This window comes from Peromyscus maniculatus, chromosome 1 (assembly GCF_049852395.1).
Source record: "Peromyscus maniculatus bairdii isolate BWxNUB_F1_BW_parent chromosome 1, HU_Pman_BW_mat_3.1, whole genome shotgun sequence".
Lineage (NCBI taxonomy): Eukaryota > Metazoa > Chordata > Mammalia > Rodentia > Cricetidae > Peromyscus > Peromyscus maniculatus.
This window is the reverse complement of record NC_134852.1, coordinates 86631128-86649977: the sequence shown is the minus strand read 5'-3', so window position 1 is coordinate 86649977 and position 18850 is coordinate 86631128. Positions and strand designations below refer to the sequence as shown.

Genomic DNA, 18850 nt, shown 5'->3' with positions numbered 1-18850 from the left:
TAAACTAGTTTGCCTAACTTCTGATCTAGGTGTAAGGGTATTCTGCCTGTGTGCACGTCTGTGTACCTTGTGTGCATCTGGTGCCTACGGGGACCTGAAGAGTGTATCAGATCCCCTGGAACTGTTGTGAGCCACCACAAGGGTCCTGGGAAGCCAACTTCCTTTGGAAGAGCAGCCAGTGTTCTTAACCACTGAGCCATCTCTTCAGCCCAGCCATGTGACTTTTGGAACTTGTTTTTATCACTGTATGAATCTCTATACTTATTTCATAGGTGAAAAGGAACTTCCTTTAAAAAGTTGCTATAAAGACTAAATAAACTAGAACATGTAAGTAATTTAGCATGTTGTCTGGTATACATTATGTGCTCAAAATTTCAGCTAATATATATTTTATATGTTAAAATATAAAAATATTTATATTAATATATAATGTATAAATATATATTAAAATATTCATTGAAAATGTATATTTGACTTTTTTGCTTGGCACACAAATAAATGAGTTTTATTGTGATATTTCATACATATATCATTATCAAAATATAGTTTATTTTTGTATGTGTCCTATGACATTACTTGTAGTCATTTTTGTGTTTCCTCTGTCTGAAGAGAATAAAGACACCAAAGGGTGAATGGGTGAATGAAGACATAATACACACTCTCCCTATATACCTGGAAGGGAGAATTGCCATGGAGAACTGGAGCAGGAATAGAAACCCGGGAAAGATTTCTCAGAGAATGTGGACTCTCAACAGGAGTTTGTCAAAAATTGACTTTTACAGTTAAGAGCTCCAGCAGCATTAGGAGGAGAAGATGCTTGTGGGAAGACACACAAGAGAGAATAAGTACAAAATATAAGGAATAGATTGATGCATCTGCACAGACTAGAAGAGTGATTTTTTTTGGAAGGAATCCAGGCTTTGGATTGTAGTATGATGTACCTCTCCACTCCATCATTTATTGCTTGAAAACAAACTGACCATTCTAAGTGTTTTGATCTCTAAAATAAAAACAGCATGCACAAACACCTGCAGGATTTTGGGGATTAGCATGGACATACAGAGAACCCTTTCAATGGCAAGCACACCACTTAAAGGCACCACTGAAGTTGATTGTTAGTGAGGACATTACTGTTGAGAGCTTCTTGATACAGGGCTGTGGCATTTTAACACTGTTTGATGATAGCGTAATTGAATCATCAAAATTTAAACAGTGATAAAATTCAGGATGAACTGGGGAGTCTGTCAGCAGTTGTCAGTGTGTGGCAGTCACTGCCTCTTCTAGCTGCCTGGGAAGCAGGAGAGGGCAATGGGAGCAGAGCATATCCTGAGCAGAGAGAGACCAGGTAGATTCCCTTTCTTTTCCTGATTTCATATTCAAAATCTGCAGACCAAAATCTCTAGAATTTGTTCAGTGTACCTGTAGTATTGGGTTATATTTTCCTCTTAGATACCAACTACCAGGTGTGAGGAAATAGCTCGGATGATAAGAGCTTGCTGTGCAAGAACAGGGACCTGAGTTTGAACCAAGAACCCAAGCAAAAACAAACAACAGTAACAACAACAACAACAAAACTAGGCATGGTGACACACTTGTAATCCCAGTATGAGGAGGCAGAGACGGGAAGATCTTGGGGGCTCAAAGGCCAGCCTGACTAGCCTAATTATTGCATTCCAGGCCAATGAGAGACCATGCCTCACAGAAGAAGGCAAATGGTGCCTGAAGGGCACCTGAGCACATATTCACAGACAAGCACATGCACCTGAGCGCGCGCGCGGCGCGCGCGCGCGCGCGCGCACACACGCGCGCGCACACACACACACACACACACACACACACACATACACACACACACACACACACACACAACACACCCCTCCCCTCCAAAACTTCTGGGTCTATTACTATCTGAACTCCCTCTCTGGCAGGGCAGGAAGTGGAGGAGATTCATTCTCCTAGAAAACCACAAAAGGGATTATGATTTCTATTAGTCAAAGGCCTGCAGAATGAATCCCAGGACTTTTCAGAATGTGTGGCTTCCACTCCACTTCAGCTGTCGCTTGCCCTTTGCAGGCAGGAGCCCAAAGCTGTCTGTCCAGTGGCTTCTGTGCTTTCACCCGTGTCTGGGCTTTACAAAACACAAACACAATGAGCCTTTTCCCATATCGCCTAGTGGTAACTTTTGCTCTTCTAAGAGTTTAAGTTGTTGCTGTTCTTACATTTCAAAACTGAAATGACAAACATGCTTTCTGAGAAGTATTCATGTTAATGAAGTGGGTACTCACACTTGATAATAATCTTCTGTGACAGGAAGATGCTGACAATTGAATGGTCCCTTGTGCTTATTAAAAAAAAGAAAGAAAGAAAAAAAGAAAGAAACAGAAGCCTCTATGGAGTGCATGAAGTTTGTTCTTTGGGTCTTGAGGAACAGGGAAAACTTATTTACTTTTCTACACTAGAATTTTGTTGAGAGATGTGCCTTGAATTTAAAACCAATTCTTTATGCATCTGACTCAAAGCAGATCACAAAAGAGCCTTTTAAAATGATATCTCATTTAGATTCTCAGTTAGACATTGGATTCCATTTCTTTTCCCTTAAAGAAAAGGCTGTTCCCAACACTGGAGACCATAGATTGTGGCCATCGTTACCACAGTTGGTTTGGGATCCAGACAGCTTCTCTTTCTCTCTTGGTTTCACTATGTACTATTATTCACACTTTGGCAGGTTATATAACCTGTTGGAAAATGCTACAGACCTCATAAAATATTGTGAGGACAGAAAATCAGCAAGTTGGTTCCTGATTCTCAGTAATGTTTAATCAATGGTAACAAGTCATTTGTCTCATGCAGCCGAAAATCCACTAAAAATGAATCAGTTGTAGAAATGGTGTTAAAACATATCGGAGGTCACTGGAAGCACAGAGGACCAGGTAAATTAAGTTCCAAGCTGGAAGAACCCTTTTCAGAGAGCCAGAACTGCTCTTTTCTCTCTTAGGGCTGGGTATCCCTGAGGTCGAGGATGGATTGGAGGCCAGGCTTGCTGTAGACCGAGGGGCCGTACTGAAGACACGTTAGAACAGCACCTGGTGCCAGGAGCTGCTTTGCCGTCAGAAGTGCTCAGGGAATCTGCTGAATGCCCAGTTGTGACAGGCTTGCGGGTGGGTGGGGTCCTAAAAAGGCAGATGAATTTATGTTGTGCCTTTGTGGGATGAGAATGAAAGTTTTCCCTGGAGGGCCAGTCCTGTGATAAGCACAGTGAGACAGTCAAACCTCGGGCACACCTGTGTGAAAACAGGAGTTCTGATTTTGCTGTTCTCTCCCTCTCTCTTTCTGTTTCTTACACACACACACACACACACACACACACACACACACACACACACCCCACACACACACCAAAGACTTGGTTTTTTGAGATAGTGTCTTTATTTTTGAACTTGAAATTCTCCTGCTTTAGCCTCCTGAGTGCTAGGACTACTGGCATATTGATAAAATAAACTAATTTTGAATTATCTAGGCTTTTGGGATTATATTCAATAAATAATTGCAAAATGCAATGTCATATTTTTGTAGGGATTTTATGATTTTAGCTCTTGTATTTAGGTCTTTGACTTATTATGAGTTAGTTTTGATATATGACGTAAAGATCTAACTTCATTTTTTTAGTTATTTTCTCCGGCATAATTTTTAATATTACTATGGTAATTTATTTACCCTGTTATTTATTTACAGACATTTGTATTACCTTCTTTTTTTCTTTACTTTTGTTATTAAAAAATATTAAGATTTGGGGCAGGAGAGATGGCTCATAGATTAAGAGCACTCGCTGGTCTTCTGAGGACCAGGGTTCAATTCCCAGCAACCATGCAGCCGCTCACAGCTGTCTGTAACTACATTTTCAGGGTGTTCGATGCCCTCTTCTGACCTACTCATGCGGTGCATAGACATCCTTCTCCCAGTCGTCCCCTTTATTCCCCTAAATAGATTTTAATGGTTATTTGACTCTTTATTTCCTTCTAGAAGGAGCCCCGTGCTTGGAAAAAAAGTCTTTCCAGGCCGGCTGAATTGTGGCTGTGAGCCGGCTCTGAACAAGAGTTGGGGGGCATTGGAAAGAAGAAAATTGCTAGAGCCTTTCTCCAATATATCCAAACCCCTCCAATATATTCCTCACTCCCCTCTGGGCCCTCCACCGGCCAAGCAGGCTCTTTTTCAGTTCCAAAGGAGTTAACAAGGCCTGAGCGATCTGTCAACATTCATGATCTCAGCTTGTTTGGGGGATGGCATAAACCGAGGGTCCCACTGCCCAAGAACTTTGTCTTCTGACATACCCTGGTTGGTCAGGCATTGGGGACCAAGCTTAGAGTCATATGCACCTTGTTGCCTTAAATGGGAGGGTGGAAAAAACAAGATAACTATAGTCAACTGGGAACCAACCTAATGGAATAAGAAGTTTGCAGATCTGTCCATATGCAAATCCAGAAAGCGGAGGGCGGGACTTGGGAGTGGGCGCGGGCTCCCCTCCAACCTATCCTGAACTCTTGAATCCGAAAGGGGCTTAGACGCAAAGAGCTTTCCGCAGTGAATAAGGTTGGTGCCTGGGCTAGGCTCTGATCCTGCTGAATAGAGAACTCAGGAGCCCCGGGAGGGCTGGGGTGCTGCAGAGGGGAGGGAGCGCGCTGCACAGAGGCGGGTGGTGGCAACGGCGACGAGGGCGGGGCGGTGCAGGTGTGTCTCCCGCAAGCGCCTGCCTGCTTTGGTCTGGATCGCCCGGGCGCTGCGTTAGCCGCGGCTGTCCAGACTGACGCTGCTTGGCTGCTGCCCGGCTCGCTGCGGATTTTCCACCCAGGTAGGGGATAGCGATCCTTGACGCGGTGCGTGCAGACCCGGGTTCCCAGGTCTGACAGGCTGAGCCCTAGGCTGGGACCGCTGGGTGCGGTTGATGGGGAAAACCTCAAAGGACAGCGGAGTTGGAAAGCAGCTCCGAAAAGGAAGCACTTGCTGCTGCCCGGGGCTGAGCGCTGTTTTGAACGTGGTCTTCCCCAGGACTAGGAGTGAAACCCGGTGAACTATTGGCGCGGTAAATAGTTTCCCAACTTGGGCTACTGACATTTGTAGCTGCTTTCCACACGGTTCCTGGGCATCCCTTTAGTTTCAACCCTACTCCTCATAGACCGGTTTGTTTTCAAAGAACAGATTAAACACATGCCCACACCTGCTGACTCTGGACTGGGGTTTGTGAGTGTGTGTTTTTTTTCTGTGTGGAGGGCGCCCTCCGCGGGCGTGGGAGCCGTTTCTTAGGGACTCAGGATTTATTGACGGATGGTTTTAGCGCAAGGAAAAGAACATGATTTGTTTTGCAGGGATGGGTGAGCAAATGCAGTTAGCCAGGGAGGAGCAAGGCGCTGCTGTTCCTTCAGCAGATGGGTGGTAGATCTCTCATCTGACGGGGTGCAGCAGAGCGGCTGCCCAAATGCTATCTTTCATCCAGAAATCGCGGATGCGAAAAGGCTCAGTTTAAAGGTAACTTAACGTCGATGTGTTGGGCTCTGGTAAGGTAGGGTGGGGCGCTAGGGGATGCTTGCTCTTTCCTAAGCATGTTTGGAAGGTGAACGTGGGTGGCTCTGGGCCTCAGGGAGGGGCAGGTAAGGGATGAGAGATGTGTGGTTTGGTGGCGAACTAGACGTTGCGGCCAGCTCAGAGGTCTCTTTTACGCTTTTGCTGCCTGCCCTGTGCGGAAGAGGCGACTTATTCTGCTTGCTAGGGGATTCAGTTGGTAATGTGAGGCTCATGCTGCAGCTTCGCTGAGTCAGCAAATACTTACCTAACGTCGTCAATAAGTGTCAGAGGTGGGATTGATCCTTAGGGACGCAGAGGTGATGGAAATGAAGTCCTAACATTGCACCAGCTCACACCCGGTGGCGGACGAACACCTGTAGTGAGCAGGTGTAACCAGTTCAGGACCGTGGGGGTGAAAATCAGAGTGGGTGGTGGCAGAGAAGAGAAGGGGATTAGTTTAAAACGAAGCCCCCTCGGGGCTTAGCAGAGATTGGATTTGTCTCTTGGTCCATTGGTCTTGAGTGACCTACAGTCCTCTCCTACCCCATCACCATCATTGCTGATGGGAAGGCCGAGTTGATGTTTGTAGAACAAGACTAGTGCCAACTAGGCACTCGGCTGGCACCGAGGGGGAAGCACACCAGTGCAGGTCAGGCTTTGTACTTTTTTTTTTTTTTTTTAAAAAATAAGTGTTTCCCTAAATTCCTGGGCTATGAAAGATGGAAATAGCATTTCACCAAGGCAAGATCTCTGGAAAACTCTAAGGGAGTTTCAGAGCAGATCGGTTTCTGCCTTCCTTCCTTCCTTCCTTCCTTCCTTCCTTCCTTCCTTCCTTCCTTCCTTCCTTCCTTCCTTCCTTCCTTCCTTCATGGCTGTTCATGTCCCAGTACAGTTCAGGACAACTCTGACCCCGTTTGTCCCCCATGGTGGAATAAAGGAAAGCTAAAGTTGTTACCACTAGTCTACTCTGGGAGAGCAACATCTAGCTTTGGGGTTGATTCTTCTGGGATAAAGAGTGGCCAATGACACAAATAAGTGCTCATGGGATATTCCTGTTGCCAGAAGTGTGCCTTACATGCGTTTTGTAACCCAAACCACCAGATGATGATGTTTGAATGATAGCCTGGTACACTGTGGGTAGTGTGGCCTTGACTACTTAAAGAGAGTTGGTGTGGGTCTTAGGCAAGTATCTTAGCCTTTATCTGAGCTTTGATTTCGGGATCTGTCATGATAATTATGTAAAACACACTTAAAAGTATTTGTTCGTTGTTAAGCAATTGTCATATATTAACCATCTGGCATGAAGTCACTGCTTAAGAAATGAAAGTTTGTTCATTGGGTTCCTACCATGGTGCCAGGTACTTCTCTAAATGTAGGGGTTATAGACTTGAGCAAAGTGTGTGTGTGTATGTGTGTGTGTGTGTGTGTGTGTGTGTGTGTGTGTGTGCGTGTGGTGATGAACAGTTAAGTAAGTGTTTAGCATATTAGATCAGAGGCTAGTGTGATGGAGAAAAAGAAAACAGAGTAAGAAGCATGAGGAATGCTGCAAGGGTTTGGAGTGGTCTTGGAATCTATCTATTATCCGTCATCTATCTATCTATCTATCTATCTATCTATCTATCTATCTATCTATTATCTATCTATCTATCTATCCATCTATCTATCATCTATCTGTCTCTACCTATGTATGTGGTCAGGGAGTCCTTCTGATCAGCTCTGGGGAAAGTGAGGGAGGAGGCCAGGCATGGTGGGTAGAGTAACAGAACCCACAGAAGCCAGAGACAAGAGACAAATATGTTCAGACGAGAACAAGAAAGAGACCCAGGAAGCTGAGTTGTGTGAATGAGGGGGATAGTGGTGGGGACTGACTGAAGACAACATGACAAGGTCAATGTTGTCTTGCCTCTTGTGATTTATGTTTACATATTTGCCACTAAGATGTGGCACTGACTTCTTGTTTAAGGACTTGGCCGAGTTCCTAAGCTCTGTGCTTAGAAGAAGGTTATTTGGTAGGAAGTGGTACCTGGGTCTTTCAAAACATGATCTAATGCAGCAAGCAGGGGGCTGCATCTTTGTAAGACAAACAGAGACTGAAGAGATGGCTGAGATTCCTATAACCCATATTGAGAGCTGTGTTTGCATTTGTTCCTTTTTCAAATGAACCAAAGAGTCACCTTTAGTGACCAGTTCAGCAGGTGTTGTCCTTGCTAGCCTGTGTTCTCTTTTCTTTGGCAAGAATTTCTGTGACTATGGAAACAATTGGGAATCATCTGGAAATATACTGACCTTCAGTGCACTATGGAGTGCATTTATGTATGGCTGGGTGGTGAATTTATTTGGGGCTTCCATCCAGAAGCTTAATATAAAGATCACAGCTTGCTGCTTTGCCCTTTGGAGAAAGCAGTATTTGGGGATCTGAGGGCTCCATCAGTTCTCTGTGGTGCAGTAAGCCTACTGCAGTGTTCCATGAGCAAAATGGGGGGTTGATGGCTGCAAGCCTTGTCAAAGCATCTGTGAAATAGGATGCGGGGAGGCTGGGTCAAGGTCAGGGTGACTGGCTGGCCATCATCCAATTCATCTCAGGAGAAAACATTTATTTCTGTGCATTTTCCTATCCAAGGTCTGGCTCTTAGTCATACTTTTTAGTCTCAGAAACCTGATCTGTCTCTCTGGGCTATGTCAGAGTGGTTTTGTTCATCTGCATGCCAGGCTATTGATCTGCAGTGGCTGAAACACTGTGTTCCTTTGCTAGTGTATGTAAGTCCTGCAAGACGTGTCCCCTACCCCTCGGCCCCCCGCCCCCCCCCATTATGACAGCCAAGCCATGGGGAGCAAAGATGCTTAGATGCCTACCTGAAGGACTGGTCACACACCTTAGGGTTTGTCTTCTCATTGAGGCTAAGGAATAAGCCACCTTCAAACTCACTGACCTTGAGCAACCAGCATTTATTATTTTCTCTCATGTGTATGGAGTGGCTGAGAGATCTTCAGATCTGAGTTGTGCTTGGTTGGTCTCTGCTGTGCCTGTTCATGTGGCTTGGATGAACAAATTGATGGAGAGAGAGAGAGTCTGAAAAACGGCTGATTTGGGATGACCTGAGCTGGGATGGCTTGGCTCTGATCATCGTTGTCTTTTCCAAGTATTGCTGGGAGTTTTCACATTGCAAGGACAGAGAGCCAAGAGAAAGTGGAAGTGTGTGGGCTGGAGATGTAGCTCAGCCAGTAAGGCTTGCCTAGCATGCGCAAAGCCCCAGATTTGGTCCCCATTACCATATAAACTGCACAATGATGCATGTCTGAAATATCAGCATGGGAGAGGTAGAGGCTGGATATTGGAAGTACAAAGTCATCCTTTGCTACATAGTAAGTTCAAGGCCAACTTTAACTATATGGGGTCTTGTCTAGGAAAAAAAAAGAAGAAGAGGAGAAGAAAAGAAAGAAAGAGGATGGAAATATTCATGGACTCTCCAAGCCTAAGCATATAGGTGACATACCATCACTTGACCCTTGTTTATCAACAACAACAACATATGAGGGAGCCAGTGTGAGGCGTAAAGAAACAGATTCCACTTCTTCAGTTGATCTTAGCTGAAAGGTTAAGAAGCAATTAGATTCAGCATGGCAAAGAGCAGGGTGCAGGGAGGGGAAGGATTTGGTATGTCTGGATCTTAATAACTAAGTCTCCTTGGGTAAGGAAGGGACAAGGGTTCAGGAGTCCTAGGATTATAGGTGTGTACCACCACTGCCTAACCTCTATGTTTAATCTAGTGCCTGGCTCTGTCCTTTGATCTTCAGGCAAATTTTACTAGAGTACAACAAAATATCACCACATAACCCCATGGAACATTCATTCCAATAGGGGAGGTAAATATATAAATACATGAATATATGTATATTACATCAGACAATTAAGGATCACCAAACAGGGAAAGGAGGAGGGAGATATTTGAATGGGGTTGGGAAGGTACAGCAAAGTAAGGGGTAGAAATAAGATGTGAGGACAGGTGTGAGGGAAATGGAAGAATGAGCCACCGAAGACCATTCAAAGCAAGGTAAACAAATGTGAACGTCCTGAGGCAACAGAGGGTGGGCACATTTCAGGAACAGGAGGTAGGCCTCTGTAGAATGAGCCCAATGAGAAACAGTGAGCACAATAGTTTGTGATATCAGGAGAGCTGGGGAATCCAGGGCTTTGGCTTTGATTTTGAGTTAGATGGGAAGCCGCTGGAGAATTCTGAGCACAGGCTACATTTATCTGACTTATGTTTCAGAGCAATCACTTGAGCTTTGGAGCTTAGACTAAGGACATCAGTCAGGGTGTTGTTACCTCCGTGATGCAGGGAAGAGGTGATGGTGGTCTGGATCAGATGGGATGGTAGTTATAATGGTAAAAAGCAATCAAATTCTGGATATATTTGGTGGTAGAGCAGACAAGATTTGTAACGAGTAGCACTTTGGGCACAAGAAAAGTTGATTCCTTGCTCTGAGGTAAGGGGCTGGATAGATTAGCCATTACTGCCGTTGAAGATGAGCCAATGGATAGCCAAAGGAGAGGTCAGGTTCATAGATATATTAAAGGTGTAGAGTTCAGGGAAGAAGCCCAGGAGGGAGACGTAAGTTTGAATAATACCAACAAGGTCTTTATTTGTCCGGTCAATGAGCCAAGTCACTGCTATGTGGCCGGGGTCCAGAATCCTGCCAGCCATGTGCTCAGTGACCATCTGCAGGGGGAATGAAAGCAGTGGTTTCACTAGACGTGACTGCAAAGGCTTGCTCTGGTGAGCCTTGAAGGGTAAGTCCCTCCCTGAAGAAATCCCCTTTCTTCTCAATGTCTCATGGGAGACTTACTGTAGATCCTGGGGAATAAAAACTGACTTTAAATGTGAAGGTTCCAATTGCTTACGTCTCAGAGAGAGCAACAAAGCAGGAGACATGGAGAAGCCAAAAAATAGCTCAGACTTCCAAAAAAAGGAGAAAAGATTCTTCAGGGAGAAGCGGCTGAAATTCAGGGGTGTGATGTTCTTGGATTATTATTGTACTGTGTTTAATTTGAGACGAAGCAGAAGCAGCAAGGAAAAATTCTGGAAGGGGGAGAACATTATTTAAATCAACTTATGCTGAGTGAAAGCATGTCACCAGCTTGTTTGAAGAATCGCACGTCTACAGTGTCTTGTATAATGTGTTTCTGTTTATAAAAGGGGAGACATAGGCAGTAGCATTATTGAAAAAAATGAGAAGGTTGGAAGGGTTTCCATCCCAGACTAGGTGCTGTTCAATGACTCCTCAGAGAGAGGCTGATTTGGAGTGAGTGTGAGTTATGTTCGTAATATCTGGGGTAGGAGGGCTGGAATAAGAAAAAGCAGGTACTGTAATTGAAAGTGATTGTGTGTGTGTGTGTGTGTGTGTGAGAGAGAGAGAGAGAGAGAGAGAGAGAGAGAGAGAGAGAGACAGAGACAGAGACAGAGACAGAGACAGAGACAGAGACAGACAGACAGAGAGAGACAGAGAGACAGACAGAGAGAGACAGACAGAGACAGAGACAGACAGAGACAGAGACAGAGAGAGAGGTGAAGAAAAGTGGAAACCTCCCATGGTTTAGTTTTAGTTCATGTGAGAGTAATAGCCATTCCTATCTTAATCAGAGCACCCATGGTTACACCAGGAGACCTTCAACAAGGTTGAGGTTCCCTCATAGAAACAGGGGGTGAGAATGGTCATTTGACCCTCATCTGAGATTCCAGTCACTCAGTTCTGCATCCCCTCCTCTTCCTTGTATGCAATTCTGCCCCAGCAGTATATGGTCTCATGGTCTTAGGGTACAGAGGTCGGAGATCTCAAGATGTCGAACCAGGTGCTGTGGTCTCTGATCTGAGGTTGGGAGGTTAACTGAATGGGGGACTCCATCGATGTAGCTGTGGGAAGTCATTATCCATGCTGAGGTGAGAACTTTCCGGTGATGTGGTTGCTTTGGGGTCACCCATCCTGCCGTCAGCAACCTCTCTCCCATGCTTCTGTTCTTAAGCCAAAGAAACTCAGTAGTTCATCAAGCTCAAGTTGGGTACCCTGTTGGAGGGAGAAGACTTTGTTTACGTCCATAAAGGAAAGTCACACAGCACCCTCCAAAGTTCATCCTCTGGGAGCTTGTTCACTGGTGTGATAGTACTGAGGTGCTAGCGAGTGGAACAAGGTAATTAGCTCCTGGGGCCATTGTCCTCAAAAGCATTAGTGTTGGGTTCATGGAGTGACTTAGCTCTCATAGGATTAGGCTGAATGAAGCAAGGCCTTTTTCCACACGTCTGTTTTTTTTGTCTGCTTCTCTGACATGTTGGGGTTTGCCAGAGGGCAAACAGATGTCACTCAGTCATGGCCTTTAGGCCTCCCAAACTGCATGCCAGGTCAGCAGCTTTTCAGAAGGTTCCCAGCCCCAGGTATTTTGTTATAGCAATAACAGCAATAGAAAATAGACAAATAGAAACTCAGAAGACGTAATAAGCTCACCTAATGTTTAAATGTGGCTGCTAGGTCTGACGACAGGGAGTTTATGATAGAGCAGTGGGTTTGGCATCAGACCTAGCTGAGTTTGAACTCAGGCTTTGCTACTTTCTGGTTGTGTAAACTTGAGCAAGTTGTTTAATTTCTTTGGAGCTTTGCTTTCCTCAGCTATCAAATGATGATGATGATGATGATGATGATGATAAGGACGACAACGATGACTGGAATACCACCCAAGGGCTCTGCAGTACTCTTCTCATTCCTTGATTTGGAACTGTGTTGAACTCAGTGTTAGCCAGAGCATCACCATATCAGCTGGAGGATGTGGTGATTCCATGTGAAGGGAGACCTGAGAACTTGTGTGTGACATTGGCATTGCTGTTAGGTATTTTGTATAAAGCATCTAGTATTCAGCATTAGACAGATGACTAATGAACCTTGTGGGACAGAGATGGCCCACGTGACTCTGAGGGAAATCAGTCTATTTTCTATATCACAATCCAGCCTCCTAAGTCAGTTCTACAGTGGGGCATAGTGTGTTGGCATTTCATGATGAAATGAAATCTCACAGTCACCTGGAGTGTAGAGGCCCAGCTTTTCTTATCAGAGTTTCCTGAGGACTGTTCTCCCAAAATCTGCCCCATGGTCTTATACCAGGAGGCTTTCTTTCTCCACACCACAGAGAGACATACACTCAGTGTGTGGTTATTAGATACACTAATGAGCAAATGACATGGCCCTTATTCTACTGGCCAAAGATTGTTGTGGTTGTTCTTCATTGACCTGGGCAAACATTAAACAGCGATGACTTGATCATTAGCATATCATGAGCATGCATGCAGGAGCTCATGGTTTCTCCCTGCCTCCTGCCTTCATGCTTTGTGCCTCTGGAGGCTGCCTGTTTGCTGTAGAAATGTCTGCTGTGCTGCCGCCAGTGCCTGTCCGTCTTCAGAGCTTGTGTGGCAGGAAAGACAGCAGCATTCATTCACGTTTGAATCCAAATCGAATTCTCTCTTTCTCTCTCCCTCTCCTTCCCTCCCTCCTTCCCTCCCCCCCCCCACTCTCCTCTTTCACTTTGTGTATTATGTGTGCATTTGCCTATGTGGATATGCCTACCTGTGAGCATGGATGAAGGGGTCAGAGAAGGACAATGGGTGTCCTGATCTGTCACTTTTCACCATATTCCTTCCAGATGGCATCTCTCATTGGAAGCTGGTGGCATGAAGATCCTAGTGATCCTCCTGTCTCCACTCCCTACAGTGCTATGGTCATAGGTGTTTGTGGCCGTGCTCGGCAGGTGCTGGGATCCAAACTCAGGTCCTCATGGTTTGCACAGCAACTGCTCTTGCCCACTGAATTTTTTCTGGCATCCAACTTTTGATCCTTCTGCCTCAGCTTCCTGTGTACATTTTCTTTTCCTGAAAAAAAAATTCTCCCTAATACCATGGTGACTGTTTAATGCCTCAGAACTTAGTGTCTTTTAGGACACCACAACTTTCTCCCTGCACCCATTTTAGGGATGGGATAGCCCGAGGCTGAGAGACAAGAACCCACAGACACAAGTACCTTTACAGAACTGCATTTCTTTCTCCATCAGCTCTGCATAGATACTGGACAAGGTGGTTTTTCCAAATGTATAGCCTTGCACCTCAGGTGTCCAGTGGCAGAAGCAGACTGTTGAGTGTGGGAGCCGGGTGCTACCAGGTGCTTCAGCTGTCGTCTTTGGAAGGTCAGTGAGGGACAGAAGTGCCACACTTCCAGAACTCCTGTAGGTAGGAAGATGTCACGATTCTGTGTCCACGGTCTTTCCACGATGGAAGCTGCAAATGAACCTGCTAAGGAGAAGGACGAGAACCTGCCCTGGATAATGGCGTTGTCCATCATTTCTTTCTGGTTGGACTGGCTTTGCCTTAGGGAAATGTTGGCCACATTCCCTTTCAGATCCAGAACATGTCCCAGGCAGAGGCAGGCCTGAGCTGGATTGTAGGATCTTAGTGTTTCAGGGCTGAAGGGAGCTTAGGAAGCAAGAAGTCTTTACTCCTTATTTGTCCAGGGAGAAGCAAATAACTTACTTAAGATCTTATGGTAAATTAACAATAGAGAGAGGGCCGGGCGGTGGTGGTGCATGCCTTTAATCCCAGCACTTGGGAGGCAGAGCCAGGTGGATCTCTGTGAGTTCGAGGCCAGCCTGGGCTACCAAGTGAGTCCCAGGAAAGGCGCAAAGCTACACAGAGAAACCCTGTCTCGAAAAAAAAAAAAAAATAGAGAGAGGACCAGGGCCCACTATGGGACTGCAGAAATATAACTTTCTATGAGAGATCAAGAGAGAATAGGAAAATGGGGCCTGGATTCCCTTCATCATTAGGTTCAGAAAGCCTCTTAGGAGCTTACCAGCTTTCCCAGGCCCTGGTGGGTTCCACAGCAGCTTACTCTGAATGTGTTAGTGTTCCGGGACTCTCCTGGCTGTGCCCAGTGAAGCCTCCTCCTGCTGCTGCTCCTCCTGCCTGGCCTGAGGCCTCTGCCCTCTTGGCAGTCACTGAGGCTGACGGTTGCCTGATGGTGGGGGGGTAGCAGATGGCACCGATGTGGGGAGCCCAGCTGGAATATGGCCCAGGTCTGAGGGAGAGGAAAAAGCAGTATGTTCTAGGTGGAGTTCTGGGCCTGGGAGACGGGGCTGAAGAGGACACAGCAAAGTCAGGAGCTCCTGATCTTGACCCTGGAGGGTGCAGGGGACATGGCACTCCTGTCCCTGTGATAAATGAGAACATATCTTATCCCTGTGATAAATGAAAACGTGTCTTCCACACAGCCACTTAAGTGTCCAAAGAGTAAATGCACTCCCCCCTCACCTCATCTATCTTCTATTTATTTAATCTATCCAGTTTCTCTCTTGCTGTATTGCTCATCCAGGCCTCAAACTTGTGATTCCCCTGCCTCACTTCCTTAGTGATGGGGTTACATGCGCATGCCACCATGCTTGGCTTTACCCCTTCCCTCCCTGCCCATCACTTTCCTTCACCTTCCCTGTCTTCCTCTTCCCTCCCCTGTCCTCCCCTGCTGCTCTCCTCTCCTCTCCTCTTTTCTTCTCTCCTCTCCCCTGCCCTCCTCCCTCCCCTCCTCTCCTCTTCTTTTCTCCTTCTCTCCCCCCTTCTATTCTTGAAAGACATAAAAATTAAGCTTTAAGAAGAGGGAATCTATAAGAAAGCAATGGAAACAAAACAAAACAAAGCAAAACAAAACAAAACAGTAGCTCAGGGCAATATTAGCTAACAAACTCCCGGGTAGAACCAGAAAGAGCTAGCTGGGTTTCAGTCATCACTGAATGCATCAAGTAGGAAAGAACTCAAGGAGCCTTGTGCCCTGCAGAGAAGCTAACTGTTCTGTCCCTTGAATCCTCAGCTCCCCAGTCACAGGTTGGGCTGTGTGTGACCTGAGTAGATCAGGAGTTAGACTTGGCCCTGATCTCAGATAGCCATCCATATAAGGAAACTCAGCCCCAAAAACTATGGTGGGTGGCTTGGTGAGGTTTTAAGGCACAGACTCTGGAAAACATTTAACAAAGAAAAAGAAGTCCCTAGAACATCACTGCCCAGAACAGACAATGTGGAAATACCTGTGCACTCTGGGACAGGTGTGGGAGAGGGGCAAGCTTCAACAGTGCCTCCCCAGAACAAGGAGATTTTAAAAGGAGGTGCTGATTCAGCAAGTCTGGAGTGGGGCCTGGCATCCTATGTTCTAGAGAGGCAGGGAACAGCAAGGATTGGATTGATTTCTCAGCTAGTTGCTCAGATTATGTGGTTCCACCTGTTCAAAGCCTTACCAACTAGGGACTTCACCCCATTCTCCTCCTGGCCATTTTGATTATATGAAAACCACATTATAGGTATCCAGAGAACCAGGAAGAGGAAAACCCATCCACAACTCCCACTATGCATTTAAGCACACTGCCTTATTTTCTTTCTTTTCTTGTTTTTCTTTCTTTCTTTCTTTCTTTCTTTCTTTCTTTCTTTCTTTCTTTCTTTCTTTCTTTCTTTCTTTCTTTCTTTCTTTCTTCCTTCCTTCCTTCCTTCCTTCCTTCTTTCTTTTCTTCTTCTTCTTCTTCTTCTTCTTCTTCTTCTTCTTCTTCTTCTTCTTCTTCTTCTTCTTCTTCTTCTTCTTCTTTTTGGAAATAACCATATTTACTATGCACATTTGGAGCCTGTGACAAATACTGGGAAACTGTTCATCAGAAATCTTTGCTTCCTTTTCCTGACCATGCAGACTTCAGGTGGGTGTGATCACATTACAGTTCCTTTGTTGGATGATATGAGAATGGGTCTTTCACCACTGATTGGCCCTGTACAGGGCTGAACCAAGTTAAGAAACAATGGGAACCCGCTGACACCTCTGCCATGGTTAGTGTGATTGTTACCAGCACAGAGCCTGGAGTTCAATAAACAATTTTTTGCAAGCTTATGGCAACACGCTGCAGAAGATATAGAATGTTTTTTGGTCATACAGATATTAAAAAAAAAAAGAGCTATGGGTGGGATGACTCAGGTTGTCTGTTCTTTTGGTATGCTTTAAGTTTATATAAGTACAGGGCTTGGGGAGATGGCCTAGCGACTGAGAACACTGGTTCCTGTTCCAGAGGACCTGGGTTCAATTCCTAGCACCCACATGGCAGCTCACCACTGTCTATGATTCCAGGGTCTTTCTAGTTATTGCATAAATACAATATACTCTGGCAAAAGACCAAAATCCAACAACCCCCCTTTTCTTTCTCCCACTGTTTCTGACTTTTGCAAAATGTTGGGAATGTACTAGAATTTCCTTTCATATTGAAACCAAGAGGCTTTCCCCTATACTTACAGGCTACCTAACCTCATGCAAACTGTTTAACTGCTCAGTGTCGACTTCCTCACTTGTGGAACGGTCACCATAAGAGCTGCTTCCTGCGTTTGTCGCAGAACCCGGAAGGAGGTGAGAGTGTGAAGCACTGAGTAGGGTATACATACAGCTTACTACAGGACCATTCCCATGGCTCTGAGAGTTGAGAGGCTCTGTTGTAGCTCAGGTGTCTAATGTGGTTACCTGCACACAGTGTATGTATGCTGTTTAGTTAGTACTGAACATGGAGAGCCTTGAACCTGTGTATTTCAAAGAAGGACCAATGGATGTTGGATTGGAGGTCTTAGGAAGGCAGTGGAGGAATGTGGAGGAGATCCTGACCATCTAACTGGTTAGCTTTTAGGTGCTGGTTAAACTCTCTGCTTACTGAAGGGAGCGAGAGAAAGAACATAGGAGAAAAAGAACGTCTGAGAGAAGGTGGGGGCATGTGCTATCTCTCCTGTGTGCTTGGGGTTGCTCTATATTTGGATGCTGAGTGTCTCAGCTGAGGTTAATCCTCTTTGTTCGAGTCATCAGCCAAGGGATTAACTGCTTTAAACTCAAAGCTTTGCCGGCCGGACAATGTGCGTTTTGTGCTGCCGATGCCCGAGATTCAGGGGGTCAATTTCTGTTGACCTAACATATAGGGCTCCTTTGTGGGCATTTCATCCCAGTTCCTTCATGCTATGGAGAAAGAGGCTGAGGATGCAAGAGGGGAGGTGACTTGCTACCCTTGGTAGATTTATGATCCATCATTTCTGTCTTGAAATTTTCTACTTTGTACTGCTCTGGTCTCCCATGAAGGAGTCAGGCCAAGGACCTCTGCTGAGGGTGCAAAATAGTGAATCAGTGGAAAGAGTCCTCACTGGTGTGAATTCTCTATTCTGTTCTAGCAAGGTCTCCATGTGTCTGTAACAATCCAGCCTTCTCCCTCTCATGCATGAGGAATGCCCCCCAACAATGGTTTTTCTGGCTTTGTGTGATTAAGATACATACTGTGGGCCAAGAGAACTCAGCCTGGCCCAGTTGGGGTCCATGCCCAGACCCAAAGGCCCAAAGGTGAAAAGCCAAAATTGTGTGTGGTGAGGGTAGTGGGGAGTTCCCCAAAAGGAAATTAGAGAGTTGCTACTCTAAGTTGCTGGGCAGGCGAACTCCACAGATAGCTGGCACACACTGGGCTGACTTCTCCTGCTGAAATAAAGTGTGTGGGACATCCAGGACCTGGGAGGACATCAAAGACGTTCAAAATCTGGCTAATTCTCTAGCTCTTCTTCCTTTCTTAGGGGGCACAAGTGTTCACAACCATCTTGCAACCCTACAGTAAGCAATTCAAAGATGCAGATTTCCTCCTTAAACTTCTTTTACCTTTATTTATTTATTTAGCCAGTTAATGTTTATTGATGGCTCATGGTGCCAGGCACTGGGATTAGTGGTAGGCATGGGAGACATGATCCCTGTTCCCAGGGGAGTGTATCATAGCCTAGTAATTTGTAAGGAATCCCTTTCCATGTCTATAAAGTACACATAAACATTTTCAATATGAAATTTGTTACATTGTTGTTCAGAATCGCTAGCTTGTTTATAACTAGAAGACCCATATGCTTGATGAATAGACATCAGGGTGCTAACCCACTCAAAGGAAGAGGTGCGTCTGAATTGCTGGGAGTTACTTTGCTCAAGAGCATGACTTTGCACATTCTCACTGCACACAGAGTACATTGGCAAGGGAAGAGTGAAACTCCACCCTGGGACCACATTGCCTGCAACCCTGTCCCCCTGAGGCTGGGAGAGTGGGTGGCCTTCATTTCTGCCGCTTCTGTTTGCAGGCTGTGAGTGAGAGCTGGCACTGCGGGCTGCTTTGTTGTTGTGTGGTGATGTTTGAACACGGGGCAGCATATTGCTTTGCTATTATCAATTTATTTGTGTAATCCCA

At 45.6% G+C, this 18850-nt stretch overlaps 1 protein-coding gene across 3 annotated transcripts in view; it reads left to right on the top strand.

Moving 5' to 3' along the window:
* Positions 1-4481: 4481 nt before the first annotated feature.
* The window catches only part of Sv2b (synaptic vesicle glycoprotein 2B), a 190296-nt gene continuing 175927 nt past the window's right edge, over positions 4482-18850 (top strand). The window contains exon 1 of one of the 3 annotated variants that reach the window (XM_076545192.1): positions 4482-4587. The gene's annotated coding sequence lies outside the window, so the exon portion shown is untranslated. Of the gene's footprint in view, positions 4847-5368; positions 5521-18850 lie in introns of those variants that run through there. The other 2 variants (XM_015996650.3, XM_006970049.4) reach the window with 2 other exon arrangements.